The sequence below is a fragment of the Telopea speciosissima genome, chromosome 2 (genome assembly GCF_018873765.1).
Source record: "Telopea speciosissima isolate NSW1024214 ecotype Mountain lineage chromosome 2, Tspe_v1, whole genome shotgun sequence".
In the NCBI taxonomy this organism is placed as follows: domain Eukaryota; kingdom Viridiplantae; phylum Streptophyta; class Magnoliopsida; order Proteales; family Proteaceae; genus Telopea; species Telopea speciosissima.
Genome location: NC_057917.1, coordinates 12,715,821 through 12,738,418, shown reverse-complemented (window position 1 = coordinate 12,738,418; position 22,598 = coordinate 12,715,821).

Genomic DNA, 22,598 nt, shown 5'->3' with positions numbered 1-22,598 from the left:
TTTGGTTTCGATTTAATATACATATTTGTACAAAATATGGGAATAATTTGATTTTTAATGGGTTTCAGGTTGTTATGGATTTCTTATCGGGTTAGATCAGTTTGGTTTCCATTTTGATATGTTTTGAGCCGTTTTCGATTTCCAATGTAGTTTGTTTTGGTTTTGAGGTTGTATACAACCCCCAATTTGAAACCTACTCAATAAGACCTTGGTTTGATTTGGGTCGAGCCATTTTGGTTCGGTTGGGGCCGATTTACCGATTCTGTCCCACTTTTGACACCCCTAGTTTTTAAATGTGTAATCAATGATGGAATCGCTCAGTCAAATTCCGATTTGAATTATTTTGAATTGGTTCGAATCAACTGATTCATTTTTTGCCATATAGAGGTGGAACTGTAATTGGTTAAGAAATCGACCCGATTCAACTAAAAATACAAGGGAAATGGTCAAGGAATTAGAATCGGTTATGGAACCATTCTAATTCCAATTCAAGCTACATCGATTAAGATTGGTGGAAATCAGCATTGGTATCAGTCGATTTTGTTACAAATCGGCTGTCCCAACTCTCGGTTCTGTGAAGGACTCGGCTCCTGTCAATCCGGGCAGCAGTGCTGCATGTGCAGCACCTGAGATGAGGCGGTGCGCATTTACCATCTTACCCCGTGTCCAATGCCTTGCTCGGGTAGGGGTAAGGCGGTCAATGCGTCCGCCTCATCTCAGGTGCTGCACACAGCTGCATGCTACCCGGATTGACATGATCTTTTTGGTTCTGTGAAACCTTGCTCAAGAGAGAGGAGAAGGGAGGGTTCTTTGTGCAAGCAGGGTACACTGCACCTCACATCCTTTTCTTTTTTTTTTTTTTAAATCCATTCTTTCTCTCTCTCTGGCGCTTATGCCTTAGGTTCAAACAACCTTTCCCTTAAAAAATACCAGTGAATTGGTGTATGTTACACACGGAGTATACAATAATATCCCCTTTTTTTTTGTTGTTTTTGTTTTCTGAGACCACTTGGTATGAAATATAGAGGGAAAAACAACATTTTCTGGCTCGATTCGCCAGCTTCAAAATCTGGTGATTTGGACGAATTAAATCTGGTGAAGGCGAATCACATTATTTGCCAATTTTTAAATCCATTATTCCCCTATATACTAGGGATGTAAATGGATATTCGTAAATTCATATTCGATCTGCGTTCGTATCCGTTTAGGAAAATTCGAATCCGTCCGAAACTAATCGGATACGAATATGATAATCCCCCTATCCGATCGATTATTATCCGATTCGTTTAGCAGTCCAACGGTAATAAAATATCTGAAATATAACTCTGTGTTTGTCTATCCTGTTAAGTTACCTTATTGGATTTTGTTATCTTATTTTTATAAATTTATAAGTTAAGACATTGTGATTCTTTTTCTAGATTTGCTATTGGTTTATGTATATTGTATTATGCAATGTGACACATGGAATTACATATCTATTAAAAAATCAAAAGTAAAAAAAGTAAGAGAATAAAAGACTAAGAAGAATAGAAAAAAGGGTAGTTACTGAACTCTCAAGTTTCTACCCTAACCCTCATCATAAAAATGGTAAATTTGTCAATGGATAGTCAAAAATTCGTATTCGATCCGTATTCATATTCATTTAGCAGAATCTGCATTCAAAAAATCACTATCCGAAAATTATCCGAATCCGTCAGAAACCGATAGGATATTATCCAAATCCGTCCGAATATAATCGGATACGAATATGGTAATGCCACTATCCGACCGAATTCGATCCGTTTACATCCCTACTATATACATAGAGGATCTTGTCGGTTTGCCCTTCTTCTCTCCAACGTCAGTTACACTAGTGTTTCTACTACAGTTATGTAAATCTTCTCTATAGTATCTCGTATATAATTAAGGGAGAGAGAACGCTCCCTGGGCCTCTAGAGCTTGGGATTTCTGCCTTTCCATGGACCCAATGCGGTACTTTCATGCGTTTTTGTGTCTAGGCGCAAGAGTCATGAAAGAGCCACAAGATCAGGTATCGTTGAGAGAGAACGCTAGCTGCCTAGGCCTCTAGGGCCTGCACATGCACATTGGCAAATGGGAGTGTGCGCCCAAGCAATCTCTTGGGTGGGATTTGTGCCTTTCAATTGGCGTAGTGCAGTATTTTCATGTGTTTCTATGTCTAGGTGCGAGAGCCACGGGACTAGGTAACATTGCGAGAGAACTTAGTTTGGGCGTCTAGAGCCTGCACATGCACACTGGCAAATAGGAGCATGCACACAAGCATCACCCTGGGTGGGATCTCCGCCTTTCCATGGAGGTAATGCGGTACTTTCACGTGTTTCTATGTCTAGACATAGGAGCCATGCAGGCCAAGCGACCAGGTAGCGTTTGTTTCCCCTATAAGGAAGCAACAATGCTATCTGGTCGCATGTGGTATGCGGCCCTTGTGCCAAGAAACAAGGCCGAGCAAAATGACCACCACTTCCCTTGGAAAGACGGAAATTCCTAAAGCTAAGACAGTCATTTTGTGCGGCCTTGTGTTTGGGTGCATAGGCTGCCCACTACACACTACTAGGTAGCTTTCTCTTTCCCATTTTTTTTTTTTTTTTCACGGTTCTTCCAAGAGTCCAGCTCACATTCATGTACGTGAACATACGAGAACGACTCACAGCCATCAAGATAGAATCCACCTTACGGGACCCACATGGGATGGATTCCATCTTGACGACTGTGAGCCGTTCTCGTCTACGTGAACGTGAGCCCAACTCTTCTTCCAATTGGCCCATGGACCAATCTGCCCCACCCTCTTATTTATCTTCTCTTCCCTTGCAACTTTTCCCTACCTTTGAAGTCTTATTTGCCTTTTAAGTATTTTTATTTTATTTTCAGGATTACCCCCATCCTATATAACTTATTGCATGTCACCCTCGGTAGTGCATTTAAAGTTTCATTTTCCATTATATCTCTCCATAATCCGTTCTTTGTTTAATGGCCATTTAAGATTCTCCTTATTTAAAGTCATCCCATTCTATTATAAATTTTGATTTATTTATTGTTTAATCAATTACAAGGTCACTCCGGTTGAAGATTGGTGCTGCAATTGTATCTTCCAGACCCGCGTGATGTGCAATGATCAATTACGCAACATGGTGATTGATGGAGATACTTGCACTAATGTTGTTTCTGAAGATGTTATTCATAAACTGGAATTGCAGACAAAGCCACATTAAAATCTACAAAGTTGTATGGGAGAAAAATTCTAATTTCAAGATTACTGATAGATGTTTGCTCATATACTCTATTGGTGGATTCATGAATATAGTATAATGTAACGTCCTTCTGAAGATGTGTCATATTCTTTTTGGTCGACTGTGGCCATTTGATAAGAAGGCAAAACATTATGGGTATGCGAATATTTATTCCTTCAAGCACAACAATGAAAAAATGAGGTTTCTTCCCTCTAAAGATATCCTCAACATTAAGCTCAAGAAGGTAGCGAGATCATTCATCCTCTAGTGTGTTGACTCAGATGGCCTTAGTCCTTATCGAAACTCGATAATGCAAATCTCTCATTTGACTCTTTTTCTTCTTCTTCTTTTGCAGACCATTTCTTTCCCTTGCCAAATACTATAACTCCACCCCCACCACATCTGCTACGCGCCCCACAGCCCAACCCCACCTCACCCCCCTTTGTTTATCCCAATCGCCTCATCCCAACCCTCTTCCAATTAAAGGACCATCTGATAGTATTAGCCTAAGGCTAATTGAAATTCTTGGACATATATATGGTTAATTAACTACTGATCAAAGGAATAATTCCTTTTTCTATTCAAATTTCTTGTCTTACATTACATCTCAAAAGCTTCCTCTATAATTGTACAGAGAAGAAATTTAGATCTAAACCATAGAGGGTTTAAATGGTAAAAAAAAATAAAATAAAAAATAAACTATGAATAAGCGGTGCTGTTGAGTTCAATGACCGTCAGTTTCTATCTGGCGAACATCGAAATGACAAGCAAGGGAAGACTAAAATTACAATCAGAAGAGAGGAGGAAGGTTGAGATCGATAGACAATGGTCGGTAGCAGATGTGGTAGGGTGGGGTTGCAGTATTTGACGAGGGAGGGGAACAGTCTGTAGAAGAAGAGGAAGAAGATGAGGTAGTGTTTGTGCAGTATTTGACCAGGTAGCCTTCTCTTTCCCAAATATTAATTAACATTAAGGATAAATTAAATTGATTTCAACCTTAAATATTGGAGTAAATATTAGAGGTATACACGTTACACAGAGGTATGCCCTGTAGGATGAGTCCAAGTCCTTTGTGCACGTACATGTGAGAGGTAACCACCTGTCCCATCTTTGCCATTTACAAGGGGAGGAAGAGTGTTAATGGAAACAAAAAGGGCAAGTATAGTTACCTGTCACATGTACGTTCACCTGTAGGGTAGCAGCTACGTCGTTGCCACTGGGGTAGTTATCCTAAGGATGTAAATGGATCGAATGCGGTCAGATAGAGGCATTATTATATTCGTATCGAATTATATTCAGACGGATTCAGATAATATCCTATCCGTTAGACATCTTTACCATTTTGTTGATGAGGGTTAGGGTTGAGACATGAGAGTTCAACAACTACCCTTTTTTCTACTCTTCTTAATCTTTGATTTTCTTACGTTTTATACTTTTGATTTTATTTTGTATTTATTTTAATAGATATGTGATTCCATGTATCACAATGCATAAAACTATATATATAAACAAATAAAAATTCTATATAAAGAATCACATTATCTTAATTTATAAAATTATAAAAATAAAAAAATAAAAAAACTTAATTGGATAGACGGACACAAAGATATATTTCACAATTTATTACTGTCGAATTGCTAAACAAAACGGATAATAATCAATCGGATAGGGGGATTATTATATTCGTATCCGATTAGCTTTTCGACAGATTTAGATTCTCTTAAATGGATACGAATGTGAATCAAATACGGATTTTCGAATATCCATTGACACTCTTAAATTATCCCTGTCATAAACTCATAATACCGGATCTTGATGCTGGCCTCCTAGAAAGGTGAAACGTTAGAAAACACAAAGTACAGGGAATGTTCACATACGTGAACGATTCACAACCGTCCAAATGAAATCCACTCTGTGGGAATGTTCCATCGGAACGGCTGTTCACTCTCCTTGGAAACACACGCCTAAGACGAAAAGAAATAAAGGGACAAAAAAGCACAGCAACTAGTCCTATTCTTTACCGTTGTTATATGTTGAAGCCACCTATTATGCCACCAAGAACACGATGTACGCACCGATAAAGGTTCACAACCTGCAAGAGCACCAAGTGGCCGGTGATGGATACAATAGAATTTGCCAAACTGAGACGTTAGAGGTTTCGTTTATTCTTATATAACTTATAGATCTCTCTGGTAGTAATCCAGATTCTTCATCACGCTGCAACATGGCCGCATGCATCCATTATATTCGACCTTATTCCTCTGAGACCGGAGCCATCAAAATGGCACATGTACATATCTGTTCACACCAACCCTTTATCAAGGCACACCTCTATTTCTAACCCTATACAAAATTACTGTGTGAAAACTACTATGTAATATGCACAAACACTACATATCTATCAGGGCTTTTCCTCCTGAGGTGGAAGCTGATCATCTGCGGGTCCTGGTGGGCTATTTTCCCAATCACCGTAAGATTCCCTTGGAATGTTATGATGGTTATTCAAGGAAGCCTGGCTCTCCTCCACACCCTCCTTCCCCATCTTCTGGTACTGCTTTCTGCTGATCTGTTGCTCCCATGTCGATGATCCAATACTGCTTACCTGAGCTGTTCCCAAAAGCTTTCTGCCTTTGCTGCAACCCAAGTTTGCTGCCAATACAGTAAGTAGCAGAAGTAGTGAGAGTAAGAAGCTGCTCTTCTTCATGACTGGAATTGGAAAGATGGCTAACTAAGCTTTTAACTTTCTTACTCTTATAGAGTTAGTTCTTGTACTCTGTATTGTCCAAGAAGTAGAAGAAGAAGATATGTACGCTAAACATATAGGAGAAAGGAGAGAGTGAGAGAGGACAAGTGGGTATCAATAAAAACTAAGAAATATTTATTGTGGGGATTCCACTTTCCACCATTGCCAGATCAGAGCCCAGATTTGGTGGTGAAGAAATGATACTATGATCTTCCTTCTGACTTCCTTCCCTTCCCCTTTTCCTGTACATATAAGGGGATTCGATCTATTCTATTCACTACTAATGATGATGGAGAAGAAGATGGTTCAATCACGTTTGGTTTGATTTGTTCCAAAATGAGGAATTCCCTACCTTTGCCATGTGAAGGTCGGTCCCATTCCCTATCATCTTTCTCTTGATATTTACACATGTCTCTCGGAGTTTCTTTTTAAGTTTTAATTGAGATAGGGCTTTCTAGGGTTTAACTTTTCTATGTGTAAGGAGGGGAATACACAATTGGTCGTTTGGAATTAGCAGAGATTTTATTTGCAGGAATTAAATAGATAGATTGATGTGATAGAAGTAGGTAATATCTAATATGGTTTAAGAGAATATTTCCAACACTCAAATTAGGAAGCAACAAGTGTCTTAGATATTCACCTCTTGTAATTGTCAAAAATGTCCTTAGATACTTTTCCATTTCTTGTGATATGGCCAGGTGGCCCAATCACTAATCCTTAGTCAGTAGTGGTAGGTAATGGTGCACTTCAACAAACCAGAAAGCTTTCACTAAACACAAAAAAAAAAAAAAAAACCAGAAAGCCCCACCTTGACTGGACGGTTGGTTACTGTTTTGGGAGTTGGGATCCTCTCTGCATACTTTTACCTGCATGTGCAATATTTCAGGGGCCAACACCTGTCTCTCCAAGGGATTTACTTTTCTTCGAAAAATTGGATATTTGTTTTTAATACTTTTACCCTGGGATATTGGATGGGTCAAGAATTGATATTGGCCTTTGCCGATTGATTTGGTCAAAAACTGAAAGGGCAACATGAACCGGAGTTGGTTCTGGTGTAATCATCCGATGCCTAAGTCAGTTTTGTCATAATCGATTAAAGGGGAGAACGGATTTAAGAAGAAATGTAGAATCAAATCAGGGTTTTTCAACATTAATCGAATCACGTCCAAAGCTGATTCTAAGATATGGGATTGAGTTTTTCTCCCCCCCCCCCCCCCTCTTACCAAGTGTTTTCATTTGATTTTTATAAACGATCAGAAAGAGATGCCATAATGTGACATAATGGGGCTTTGAACCCACATGCGACCTAAGATTAGTGTGACTTGATACGTTGAGCGTGACTTGATACATTGAGAAGGGATGTAATGGGCACGTGAACGATGGAGGTCCGTTCCCCATCTCCCGTCTCCCAATACCGAATGATTGACAGTTTGCACCATCCTGATGTGTGTGTTAGATGCAGTCTTTACATGCTATGGAATAGTGGGCTGGCCACTCTAGTTTCCAAAGACTTCTATGAATCAATATCAAACTCTGCTTCTTCATGAACCAACCTCAAAATTTGCCACATGTCATCCATCTGTGGAGCTACCTTTTATTGACACATCACTGATACTATTACAATCGACCGATCCAATACTGATTCCTCAAACCATAGTCCCACCTACTCCATTTAAAGGATGAAGAATGATATTTATGGAAGCAAAAGGGACATGTTTTGGCACCTGAAATGTGCGTGCAAGTGAACCATGCAGAGGATTTGAACTCCTACCTTGGTTGGTACTGAGTTCGATTCCAAGTAGGATGGAAAGTAAACAAGATTAGACCATATTTAACACAGGGCAAGAGAACATTAATTAGTCGTGTAGCGCCTGCACTAGCACTATGGCCAATGAGAGTATGCATAGAGGCATTGATTTGGAAGGGAATTTCAATTTCACTAGGGGTTGAATGGTCTTTTAACGCATTCCTATGTTTGCATGCTACATGCAGGAACCACGCAACCAGTTAGCATTCTTTTTCTCTTTAACAAATTCGTTATTAATTCAGCAAAAAATTTGAAAATTTAGGATTTTTTTTTTTGGTTTAAAATTTTAGAATGGTTCACGAATAATACAGTAAATGAATAGTCTACCTAGAAAATTTTTTGGAGTTCAAAATTTTGGTCCTTGCAAATAATTAAGTAATTCAATAATTAAATTCTTCAACTAAAAAAACTCATAATAATTATGAAAATTTAATAAAAAATGTAAAAATTGGAGCTTTTTCATACCCAATATGAGAAATATAAATTATTAATTTTCAAAACAATCCAACATGCATCCATAGACTCATAGTTCAACTTTTTTTGTGACTGAAGATTTAACAAAAAAGATTAAATTGTAAAATTATTTTCCCCTTTTTTTAATAATAATTAGAAACAAAATATTCCTGAATTATCATTCTTCTAAATCACATAGTTTTCAAAACTGGGTCGGAGGACGTGCCAAAAAGCTGCCTGGTTCCGTTCATATTGATTTTGAAAGAAAGGAGTAACTAAATGAGGAAAATAATAAATATAATAATATATACTAAAATACAAAAAAAATAATAAATATAAATAAAATAGCTACAAAAATTAAAAACGAGACCATAGTGGGAATTAGACGGGAAAAGACGGTGGTTCCCGTTTTTTTCCTATTTGATCCACCTTTTTAAAACCATGTGGTGAATTATTTCAGAATTATAAACTACTACTATGATCACGAGTCCTACCCATACATCAAATTACTCCCCTATCCTTATATGACACTTATATCATTTCATTCCTGACATCCAACAGAATTTCTTAATTCCCATGACATTCCCATGACTTTCCTTATACAAAATCAACCAAATGGGGTGGGGTGCTTTCTAATTCTGGCTGTACGACGTGGAATATCACTCATTTGGCGTGGGGTTACTCCAGCTTCCTCCACGTTTGCTATCACCTCTTCTATGTGATCTCCAGGTGTCGCTGTAGTCATAACAGAAACGGAGGTGGACTTGAGGCGAGCGCAGTTCAGAGGAGGGGGTTGAGAATTTCTGAAGAATTGAGTCCCAAGGGCTGCTCGTCGCTGCAATTAGAGGCCAAGAGCTCTGTATCCATAGTTGTAATGGAAGTCCGGCTTCTTGTCATATCAATTGTGAGGTGATCGAACAGTGCTTTTCTTTTCCTTGTTCATGATAGAAATAGCAGTGGCAGCCGGTGCAAGACCATTAACCACATAGGTTCGTTCAATCAGGTTTCATCGGACGCTCTTAGTTGCAGACCCATAGATGGTGCGAACCCAAGAAGTTCAGTGGTCGCGGTGCTCGTTCATGGTTCTAGAAGTGTCCTAGATTTGATTTCTTCTTCTTTCATCAATTGGTTCGTAAATCTTGTTCTAGTCACAGATTTCTTCTTCTTTGTTAAAAGACAAAAGGTATTAATGATATTACAGTCTTCATTGCAATCTCCACTTGTCAGTTTTGGTTGATGAGAGTTGTTTCTATAATGAGGGAAAGGCTTTTAAAGCTTGGGCTCTTGTCGTTGTTTCATGGGCTAACACATGCCGAGGATTTTTAGGGTGCAAATACTTTCCTGGCTTCAGCTAGCCTGGGTAATACATTTTTCTGAATCTTGAGTTTCACTTGAAGCAGAGTGAGGAAGTTCGCCATGGGTTGATGGGGTATGGCATAAATGGATGCCAGGGCATGGGACGGGAGATGCTGGCAGCAGGTACTGGGAGGGGAGAGGGGGAAGGGGGGAGGGAGAGCTGAAGCTAGAGCCAAGGAGAGAGGGGAGAGGGAGAGGAATAGCCGGAGGGGAGGGAGACGGAAGCGAAGAAGAAGAGGCGAGGGAGAGGGGAAAGGAGGAGAAAATTACAAAAACACACCCACTTAAAAAAGAGAGTGACATATAAAATTAAGGGTAAAAAGGAAAATAAAATATGGTTACAACATTGTGTTGTAACGGAGTCGGTTACAAACAGCTTTGCCCTTAATTTATTTTGAGAATTTTCTTTTTAAAATTTTAGTGAATATAATTCAGGAATTATTAAATTTGGCAACTAATTTGTTTTTTGTTTTTTTCTACTTCAAAACCCAAATACAAGTATACGCTCACATCACTTGCTGACCATTCCGTTCCTTTTTTTTTTTTTTTTTTTTTTTTTAATTTTTGACAAATCTATAACTCAAGTTTATGAGCTTATGCAAAAAGTTAAATCTCCAAACCTTCTCTTTTCTCTCTTCCTCTGCTCCTTCTTCTCTTTTGCCTCTTCTCTTGTCTCTGCTTCGTCTGATTTCTCGTTCCCTGTTTTTAGAAGGCGTATCGTTGGTCTGACCTGCCGGATATGGCTGAGGGTACACGTCTGAGACAGCTCGATGAGTCGATCAGGCAACTAGGAGTAACGTCGACAAAGCAAGGCGAACGGCTGGATGCGCTACACGAATCAATCAACGTTCAGCGGCAAGCCCTTACAGATCTGGTGGTTCAGGTGACCGCGATGGATGGTCGGCTCGAATAGGTGCTGCGGGTGGCGCCACCAACCCCGGATCAACGCCCCGGAAATGACGATGCGCGGCTAGGAATTCTGGGACCCCCACCAAATACTCCACCACCAACCACCAACCACCAATCTGATCCCAACCAGAACAATTCATTTGGAGTTCCCTCGGTTTGACGGAGCCGATCCCGTAGGCTGGATCTTTAAGGCGGAAAGGTTTTTCGATTTCCATGCTGCACCCACCGAGCAGCGATTGCTAGTTTCATCCTTTCACATGGATGGCTCCGCTCTACAGTGGTTCCAGTGGATGCACCGTAATGGTGAGTTCACCACCTGGGAAGCTTTTATCAGAGCATTAGAAATTCGCTTTGGACCGTCTGAGTTCGATGATCCCCAAGCATCCCTGGCCAAACTAACGCAGAGCTCTACAGTACCAGATTATCAGACCAAGTTTGAGTCGCTGGCTAATCGCATTGATGACCTGCCTGCTTCCTTCCTCGTGAGCTGTTTTATCTCTGGGCTTCGTCCAGAGATCAAAAATGAAGTTATGGCCTTCAAACCGACGTCCATGGCGCACACGATCAGTTTGGCTCGACTCCAGGAGGCCAAATTAGCAGAGATGCGTCGGCTTAACCCCAAATTTTCCTACTCGTCGGCAAAATCGGCAGCGCCATCTACGGCGATTCTATTACCCACTCCGATATCTCAGATCCACCCAACCACGAAATCGTTTGCGACAATACCAATTAAACGGTTGACCCCGGCGGAGATGCAACAGAGACGAGAGCGTGGCCTTTGCCATAACTGTGAGGAACGATTCACGCCGGGCCATCGTTGCAAAACCCGGCAGTTGTTCCTATTGGAATACGATGACGAGGAAGCACGCGAGATAGAGCTAGCACCGGATTTCACACTTCTGGAGCCTACCGAGCCGCCCCCAGACGGAGTGATGTTAACAACTGAACTATGATACCACTCCATGACCGGTGAGATCTGTCCAACGACTTTCAGGTTCACTGATTATATTTCTGGGCATCCTATACAAGTTTTGGTTGATGGGGGAAGTACCAACAACTTTTTTCAGAGCAGAGTAGCTCAGCATGTTGGTTTAATTGTGGAAGCTGCCCCAAATATTACTATTATGGTAGGAAGTGGGAATCGATTGGTCTGTGAGGGACCAATCAAACAGATTCCCCTAAAATTACAGAGTTATACTGTGTTTGTTGATGCATACGTATTACCCCTCTTTGGGGCATATTTGATTTTAGGCGTGCAGTGGCTGGCTCAGTTGGTCCCCATAGTGTTTGATTATGGTCAATTAACACTAGAATTTCAGGTTGAAGGCACTACGGTCAGACTGGTAGGAGAGCCTCGCCAGGTGCCAGCCCAATTGCAATACCACACCCTTTGTCGCTTGGTGGAAACCCAAGCTTATACAACATTGTTCAGGTTGGAGGTTCAACCAACTACCTTGTCGCTGCCCATTTGTGACCAAACCGAACTGTAGGTACTTTTGGAAGCTTATTCCACAGTCTTTAAAGAACCTAAAGAATTACCACCGGTGCAAGAACAGGACCATGCTATTCACTTGGTGCCAGGGGCCCAGCCTGTGAATGTGAGGCCCTACAGGTACCCCCATTTCCAGGAGGGGGAAATTGAGAATCAGGGGACTGCGATGCTCTCCACGGGTGTCATACGCCCTAGTACCAGCCCCTTTTCATCATCGGTTTTATTGGTTAAAAAGAAGGATGGGACGTGGCAATTTTGTGTAGACTATCGGGCCTTGAATGCCATCACTATTAAGGACTTGTTTTCCATACCCACCATAGATGAGTTGTTTGATGAGCTACATGAGGCGTGCTATTTTTCCAAGGTGGACTTGCGGTCCGGGTATCATCAAATATGTGTTCGATGTGAAGATATTCACAAGACCGCATTCCGTATACATGAGGGGCATTATGAGTTTGTGGTAATGTCCTTTGGGCTCACCAGTGCTCCATCCACATTCCAAGCAATGATGAATTCTGTTTTTCATCCATTTTTAAGGAAGTTTGTTTTAGTATTTTTTGATGACTTACTAATCTACAGTCCTATTTGGTAGGCCCATATGCAGCACCGTCAATTAGTGTTGCAAACACTTCAGGCCCATTCACTGTACGCTAAAAGATCCAAATGTGCATTTGGGCAGCAGAGCATCGATTATATGAGCCATGTAGTCTCGGCCCAGGGGCTGGCTGTGGATCCAATAAAATTGATGCCATTATCTCTTGGCCCATACCCAGCAGCATTCGAGATGTTCGTGGATTTCTGGGTTTTACGGGGTATTATCGAAATTTCATACAAGGATATGCAAACCTCGCTGCTCCCCTAACCGAGCTGCTCAAGAAAGGGGCTTATCGGTGGACTGAGTCAGCTCAACAGGCCTTCTTTGAGCTACAGATGGCCATGACCTAGGCACCAGTATTGGCATTGCCAGACTTCTCTTTGCCCTTTACCATAGAAACCGATGCCTCCTGAGTGGGAGTAGGAGCGGTGCTGTCTCAAGAAGGGCACCCAGTGGCTTATTTCAGCAAGAAATTATCTCCCCAAATGCAGGCCTCCTGGGCTTATGTCCGTGTGATGTTTGCTATCACCCAGGCGGTGGCGCATTGGCGACAATATTTATTGGGAAAAAAATTCCTTATCAAAACTGACCAGAAAAACCTTAGAGAACTCACCAACCAGGTCATTCAGACCCCTGAGCAGCAGCAGTGGCTTTTCAAATTGTTGGGTTATGCCTTCGATATTGTGTACAAGCCGGACCACGAGAACAGGGCAGCCGATGCCTTATCATGCATACCAGAAGGAGAACCCTCTCTATTTGCATTCTCAGTTCCGACATTTGATTTTCTTCAAGATTTACAAGTGGCAGTTGCTTCATCACCTGAATTTCAGCAAATACGGGAAGGGTTAGATGATACCCCAGCTTTATTTCCAGAGTACACCTCTTTCAAAATGGACTGCTATATTTTCGTCATCGACTGGTGATTCCCTCTGACTCCAATCTCCGTGAGAAATTTTTATTTGAATATCATTCTTCACCTCAAGGAGGACACACTGGTTACCTGCGCACTTACAAACGTGTAGCACACAGCTTGTATTGGGAAGGGATGAGGAAGGACGTCCAACGTTTTGTGTCCGAGTGCGCAACCTGCCAACAAATGAAATCCTCAAATTGTTCCCCAGCCGATCTGCTTCAGTCGTTGCCTATCCCTGAACTGGTATGGGAGGATGTGTCGATGGATTTCATTACGGGGTTACCGCCATCGACAGGGAAGACGGCCATTATGGTGGTAATTGATAGATTAACAAAGTATGCACACTTCTGCCCCCTACCACCTCATTTTACAAGTCACAGGGTTGCCGAGGTCTTCACGGCTGAAATAATCAAACTTTCTGGCCTTCCCCGCTCTATTGTGAGCGACCGGCATCCCCTCTTCATCAGCTCTTTTTGGCGTGATCTTTTTAAGCTCCAGGGCACGACATTGTCTATGAGTATGTCATATCATCTTCAAACCGACAGCCAGACGGAAGTTCTCAACCGCTGCCTCGAAATGTACTTGCGCAACTTCGTCGCCGACGAACCGAAACAGTGGGTAAAGCATCTTCCCTGGGCGGAATTCTGGTATAACACGGCTCATCACACTGCGACGGGCACCACCCCTTTCCATGCTCTCTATGGTCGTCCCCCACCTACCTTGCTCCGCTATATACCAGACAGCTCTAGAAACTTAGCTGTTGATCAGGAGTTGCAGACAAGAGACCACATTCGCCGCGGGCTTAAATCCAATTTGATTCGTGCCCAGCATAGAATGAAAATGTAGGCTGATAAGAAGCGGACTGATCGCGAGTTCTCTGTGGGCGAGTGGGTCTTTATTCGTTTACGTCCTTACCGCCAGCAGTCAGTGGCTTTCCATGCCAATCAAAAACTCTCACGCAGTTTCTTTGGTTCTTTCCAGATACTGGAACGCATAGGTAAGGTGGCCTATAAGCTGGATCTTCCTTCGTCTGCCCAGATACACCCTGTTTTTTATGTATCAGTCCTCAAGCCCTGTGTGGGAGACCCTGCAACCCAATCCCAAGCTCTTCCTCCATTCTCGGCAGAGGCGACCGCCACTCCTACCCCGGTGGCAATATTACAAGTTCGTCACATTACTCGTGGCAGCTCCTCCATCAAACAAGCCTTAGTGCAATGGCAGGAGTTACCTCTGGAGGACGCTTCGTGGGTGGATTTTTCGGTTCTTCTAGACACGTACCCCAACCTCAACCTTGAGGACAAGGTTGTTTTCCCAGTACCAGAGTACCAGGTAATGTTATGACTACAGCGACACCTGGAGATCACATGGAAGAGGTGATAGCAAGCGTGGAGGAAGCTGGAGTAACCCCACGCCAGATGAGTGGTATTCCACGACGTACAGCCAGAATCAGTAAGCGCCCCACCCATTTGGTTGATTTTGTGTAAGGAAAGTCATGGGAATGTCATGGGAATAAAGGAATTCTGTTGGATGTCAGGAATGAGATGATATAGGTGTCATATAAGGATAGGGGAGTAATTTGATGTATGGGTAGGACTCGTGATCATAGTAGTAGTTTATAAATATCTGTAACTCAAGTTTATGAGCTTATGCAAAAGTTAAATCTCCAAACCTTCTGTTTTCTCTCTTCCTCTGCTCCTCCTTCTCTTTCGTCTCTTCTCTTCTTTCTGCTTCGTCTGATTTCTCGTTCCCTGTTTTTAGAAGGTGTATCAGTTTCCCTGCCCCTGCTCTACCTGCACCTCTTGTATATCTCCAAACCCACTCCCACCTACGATTGGTTAGAAAAGGGTCTGATCCAAGATCGGGCCTTGATACATTCTGGTTATGAAAGACTCTTCTTGAGAAATTGAACCAACTCGCTCTTGAGATTCTCACTGCTGTCCTCATCAAGAACGATGGGGGGGGGGGGACTCAAGCTGACCCATTTCGGTCCCCAATGGCCATGTGATCTTGTCCAGTCAAAAAAATCGATGGAAATGAAAATGGAAGTCCAGAGCCATCCAACGAATCGTAACCTGTATTTATACTCCATACCTTTCACAGTGAAACAAAAGTAAATATTTTGATCCTTCAGTGCCTAAAAGATACTAAAACATTGGTCACTGTTCAAATTTCATAAATCACGAACATCCTATGTTTTCCGACGAAGATGGAAACCTTGCCGTAGCTCTTTTGTCTGTCCTTTGCTCATTGGTAGTTTCACTGTGGAGACTATGGACGTTGCTTAATGCTCACTTGGGGACTATTTAGTCTAATTGGGCACTCAGATAAGAAGGGTTGAGAGGAATGAGGGAACTACTGCCGCTATCGCACAGTCAAAGACGAAGGACAGTAGAGTGCGCGGTGGAGCGATCGACAAGAGATGACGGAAAAATCCCATCAGAAACGTAGTTGCAGGTTGCAGCTGTGGTGCCCCTCTCTCTCTCTTACATTGGGAAATTACCTTACTAGACTTTTTATTACTTAATCACATCATTGAATGGAGGGCAAAAAAGACCGGTTACAAATTCTGTTTGTAACCTGACGCACCCATAAATTAAACGATGAAGAAGAATGACTCCAGAATGGGTAACTTAGAATGGGTAACTTGTAACTAGTTAAAGTAGTCTAATATCCACAACTTTGAGGGACAAACTCAAATAGTGGGCTATTCAAGGCCCATGTATCAATCGATATGGAGTGCCCATTGCCAAACCACCAACATAATCCCCAGTAAAAGGATCCCACGGCCCATGGGAATGTCACACTAGGCCCAATTTGTCTATGAAGTGAGCCCAACCAACCAAAAGGAGGTGTTGGGGAAGTCTACTTGGCAGGGAAGTTGGGCCAAGATAGAAGTGGTGTTCTGTTAAAGCCTCCAATAAGTTTCGTAACAAAGACAATATTGTACAACTCAACCCTGGGCCTGGGGTCTTCGAAGCCCGGCCCATCAAATAAGGGGGTGTTTTGAGTGATGGGGGAAGAAATGAAGAATTCCCTAAAAACTCCGCATAAATGTGGCTAGTTTATGTATTGACCATAAAGGGTATATGCAATATAGGGGTGCAAGTTTGGCCCTGTCGGCCCAAACCTGTCCTGGCTCGCCCTGAGCCCGAAGAAGACCTGGCTGAGATACCTGACCCTGAGGGTGGGTCAGGGCTGGAAATTTCTGGCCCTGAGTCAAGGTCGGGTCGGGTCGGGCCAGGATTGAGAGAGGCCTCGGACTTAGCACCACCCGACCCAGCCCGATGTTGATATACTGTATATATTATAAACTTTAAATGTCACACATATTTTGCTCCTGCTACTTTGCTGGGCTTTACCAGTCCCCGGCAAGGCGGGCTTCTATAAGAGAATGAGAAGCTCTCAACATAAGAAAACGAGAACTACACAAAGCCCACTAGAGTTCATTAGCGATCTGTCTCATTGCAGGAGGAAGGAACCAGAGCAACCATTGGAAGGAAGCCTAATGTTTATTATATAATATATTATATTTGAAGATAATAAGTGATAATATATTTATTATAGTGTTATTTTATGTAAAATTGATCATTTTCTCTCCAACCCAACCCAACTTAATCTAGTCCATGCATCTCTCCCTTTCCCACACTCCATGATCAAACCCAATCAAGGTCAGCCCAGCCAAACCCTGAGGACGGGTTGCAGCCCCAATGCAATCAATCCTTGTTTCATAAATGAGATTGGCCTCCAATGAATTGGATCAAAATCGGAATTCGTCAAAACCCTAGAAATTGGAATTGAGAAGAAGACATGGTTTGAGGAATTGATATCGGATTGATCGATTCAAATTGGTTTGGTGAAGACCGATACATATTCCCCCGGATAAGGTAAAAATAGATATATATATATATATATATATTTTTTTTTTGTGAAGAAAACAGTGGTAAATTTTTTGAAGTTAGAAGTTGAAGTTGAAAGAAAGGTGCAGGTGGATGACTCATGCCTGCAACATTTCAAACATGAAAAATAAAAAGAAGTCTGAAAGTCCAAAATACAGAGTCATTGCACACCAACCTCGGCAACCATAAAATGGGAAAACCTGACTTTGATTCATCTTTCGTTTCAACATTTTCTCTTCCCCATTTTCTTCTAGCAATCAATAATTTATAGAGATCACATCCACCTTCTTTCTTATGAAACGAAGACCCCTGTGACCCCCCATTCCCTTCTCTGTTTTGACTCAGCTTTAAAGGACCGAAGACCCAATACAATATTGCACAAAGCCACCAACCAAGGGTTTCGAGAGAACTTCTACTACTAAGATTTCGCTTGTTTCCCAAGTTGGCAATTTCTTTAATTTCGTCAGGGCAGACATCATTTAAACTTTCATATAAAATTTTTGGAAGGAGGATTGTTGTCAGGCTGCGTGCAATTTGGATCTTCTACGGTCAGGTAGGTAGCGGCCATTGTGCTGCCTACACCCAAGGGGTAGGGCCATCAATCGCCTATTGATAGGGGCGTAGACCCCATCCAGTCAAGGTGCTCAGGCAGTGGGTAGGGTGGTCATGTCACCCCTGTCTAGGTGTTGGCAGCACAATGGCTGCTACCAACCCAACCATAGAGGATCAGAATCCGACTGTGTGGCCCCTGCATCAAATCATGCAACGCAGCCTTCTTATTATAGATAAAAAAAATCCTCTTATTACCTTTTTAGGGAAAAATATCTCTACTTGGTGGTGTTTCCTACGCCATCTCACAGGGCACCATGAGATGACGCCTCTACCCCCTGGGTAGATACCCAAGCGTGCTCGCCTATTGGTCCAGACTTAATCCAGTTTTGAAAGTTTTTTGTTTAATGTACTTGCGAGTTTGAAAGTAAACTGTGAATAAATTAGATCATTAAGACTTGCAAGGTTGGCTTTAATTTGTTTTTTCAAGTCTAAAGAGCAGCTGGGAAGTGGGTATAGAACTCTTATAACTTGGATCACATGATTCAAAATGTTCTAACCTTCCATCTTACAAAATATTAGTCACAGAACCTCTAAGGTTGGACAGATTCTTAGTATCAAACAAGTCCTTTCCGTTGGTATCAATTTAATTAAAAAAATGAAAAGTGATAACAAAAGCAGCATTAATTAAAGGAGTTAAGTGTGTGATTATATGAACTACGGTGGGACCACCCTCTATGTCTTTTTTCCGATATCCAATTGTCTCATGTAGCTATTGTAGTAGGAGGGTTTGAAAATTATTCAATCATTTATGACTTTATATCCAAGTGAGAGTGCAGAGGTCATGCGACCAGGCAACGTTTTTTTTTTTGGCATTTCATTGCATCGACACAAAATTGAAATAAATTGTTGGATGACAATTATAAAATATAATTATAATTTTGAGGAAAATTAATTTAGTTAAAATTAGAGATAAAATGTTGAAATTAATTACTTCCAACAAACAACCCCACTTGAAAATTTTTCTCTTGTATTTCATTTCACTTCCATTTGATGGAAAGATGATCTGAACTTCGTCTGAAACTATTTTCAGCTAATGTGTGTCATCATTCAGAAAAAGAAAAAGAAGGAAATAAAGAAAACGAAGGTGGATATTTATAGTTAGACTTCGTCTGAGTTTACTTAGGGAAACAGAACGCATCGCCCCTGCACTCTGACACAGAGATGCACAAAATGACCATCACATCCTCTAAAATCCCAGAAATGATAAGGAATGCGACAAGGGCGACATGTTTGGTGCGACAAAGTTCATAGATTATGATAGATGTTTCATCCAATGGGATTGGCTTCATTGTTGGGCCTGTTAGCTAGAGGGTCCAGTGTGTGAAAGAAATGAGGAAAATTTCCACCCACCCAAAGAGTTTAGAGGAGATGTGAGAATTGGGATCTTTATCCTCTCAATTACACTACCTGTACTTGACGTCAAGTACATCTAATAGAGGAGATAGAAATGACTATCCTAGCCCCCTACCCAAGGTGGGGTCCACATGGAGTCCACCTCCCTCTATTAGATGTATTTGATGTCAAGTACAGACAGTGTAATTGAGAGGACAAAAATTATGAGAATTGGGGGAGGACAGAGAAATTTATACCATACACGAGATAGGTGCAATGTGAGACCACCCAAGGCAGGAAAATGACCCTCAAAATCACAAGGCCAAGCAATGAAACGAAAATGTACAGAAGCAAAGTGAACACTAGACCTACAATATTATTCTCAATAATAGAAGAAGCAGTCAGTCAACAGTCTAACCATCATTATTCAAACTGAGACTACTGAGGTACAATAAGAGATGACTAAATGTAGAAGTATAAAACTTCCATAAAGTAAGGGAATGAGGTTCTAGCTAAGTGGCCGGCCTCCACCACATGGGAGTGGTATAAGACTACGGAGACAATGGTTCGACTCCTACTCCTACCACCATCACCATCAACAACAACAACAAATTCAGTCTTATCCCAACTTAATGGGGTCGATTACATGGATCCAAAAAAAGAAGAAGAAGAAGATATCAAGAGGTAAGAAGCACAACCTAACACAACGGAATAAACTCAGAAATTGGGTTTGCGACATGGATCCTTGTCCTCCAATCTGCTCTGTTCGATGTCATACTTGGAACAAGACCTAGCATGTCCTTCCTCACCACTTCTACTATGGTCATTTTAGGTCTGTCCCTAGCCCTTTTCGCTCTTTCGATCAGAAGAATAACACTCCTCCTTACAGGGGCATTTGTAGGCCTCTGTAGAATATGATCATACCACCTTAAACGACTCTCTCAGAACTTGTCATTTATCGGTGCAACTCCCAAGTTTTCTCTTGACATATAGTAATACTAGTAGGTAGGCATAATAAGTGTGGTCTTGTGCCCCTTACACAAGCAAAATTGATAAAAAAATAAGAAGGATTTTATTTTATTTTTATTTAGATAATCATTGATGTCACAAGGATTTGTGATATTTTTAGAAGTCGTCACAAGACAATATTGAACCTTCCATTTTTATGGCTTTTCCTATCTATACTGTTTATGCTCAAAGTTGGGAGAGGGAATTGTAGTTGAATAGTGGTACATGCACATAGACATAATAAAAGGGTTGCACACTAATACATTAAAAGTATTTAATTGAATTAGAATTTGAAATTTGGCACATGGCTACCTAAGGTCGTGTCCTCTATATCCAATGGTTGGAATATACACATCATTTGTCCACGTGGCAGAATATGTGTAAATGTTTGGAAACATAACCAATTAACCTTTACAACAAAAATAATTTTCTCTTTTCAATTTATATGATTTTTACCTTGAAATCAGATGAAGCCATTTTTTTTTTTTTTGGGTGGTTTAAATGAAGGGGCAGTTATTATCACTACCCTACACTTAGCCTATATTTATTAAAACTACCTTATCTTAAACTTCTTTTCTAATACTATCCTGCTTTTAAACTTTTACATCTCTTTTTACCCTCATTTTTTTAAATACCCAGATTACCCTTCCTTTTCACCTGGTAACTTGCTAATCTATTTAACCTACCATTCATCTTCTACTTTTTACTATTTTTGTCATTAAAATAGTAAAAAATAAAGCATCCACCCGCTTCTTCTCTCTCCCGCTTTTTATTCCATTCGGTTTTTTTTTTTGTTTATTCTTCAATTTTTTTATTTAATTAATTTTTTATTCAATATTTCATCCTCATCATTCTTCTTTGAATAGATCATGGTTCTAAGTATTGGTATCATATAGCCCGTATCGAGGGATACGTACCGGTTTTGCTAGTCATTGATACCGATACTGTGCCGATACCGTATTGGTAGCACAGTACGGACAAGAGGTAAAATGGTCAGAAAACTCATTTTTAAGGAGATTCAGGGATAATTGCCCGATACAGCCTATCCAGGCCGATACAGTATCAGTATCATATCGATTTTGCAGGCTATCGATACCCATTCCGATACCGTGCACTAAAACCATGGAATAGATCGACTCTCTTCAAAAATTGTAAAAAGTAAATTGAATAAAAAAGAGGAAGAGAGAGAAGAAGTGGGATGCTTTGAAGAGAGTCGATCTGTTTCATGGTTTTAGTGCACGGTATCAGAACGGGTATCAGTAACCTGCAAAACCGATACAGTATCGGCCTGGATCGGCTGTATCGGGCAAAATTACCCCTGAATCTTCTTAAGGAATGAGTTTTCTGACCATTTTACCCCTTGTTCGTACCGTGCTACCGATAGTATCGGTATCAGTGACTAGCAAAGCCGGTATGTATCGTCCATTACGGGCGATACGATACCGATACTTAGAACCATGATCTGTTCGAAGAAGAACGATGAGGATGAAATACTGAATAAAAAATTAATTAAATAGAGAGATTGAAGAATAAACAAAAAAATAACCGAATGGAGTAAAAAACGGGAGAGAGAAGAAGTCGGTGGGTGCTTTGTAGAAGATGAATGGTAGATTAAATAGATTAGCAGGTTACTAGGTGAAAAGGAAGGACAATCTGGGTATTTAAAAACATGAGGGTAGAAGGAGATGTAAAAGTTTAAAAGCAAGGTAGTTTCAGAAAAGAAGTTTAAGCTAGGATAGTTTTAGTAAATATAGGCCAAGTGTAGGGTAGTGATAGTAATTGCCCCTTAAATGAAAGATGAAATCTATCTCTTGATATTTACTTTGACAAGAAGAAATGTAAATTTTCTACAAGATGCTTAGATCCTAAATCTGTTTGAGATTTTTTTTTGTGTCGGCATCTCGAAGACTAAATAATGAAAAGAAAAAAGTTCCTTAGGCCACGAGGGGAGGGTATGCTATAGCACACCCTCTCTCTCTCTCTCTCTCTCTCCCTCCCTCCCCCGTTTTGTCAAATCTCATTGGTGTGTTCTCATACGTCGTTTGCTCAATTCTCTAAGCAAACAACATAGAACAACCTACAAATAAAGTATGAACTGTATGATACAATGATTTTGTACATGAGAGGATAGCAATGTCATTCCATGTGGAGTGAGAGAGAGAGAGAATGCTATCGTACCTTTTACTTAAAAAAGAGGTGGGAGGGGGGGGGGAGAAGGTTTTGTGCACAATCATGTA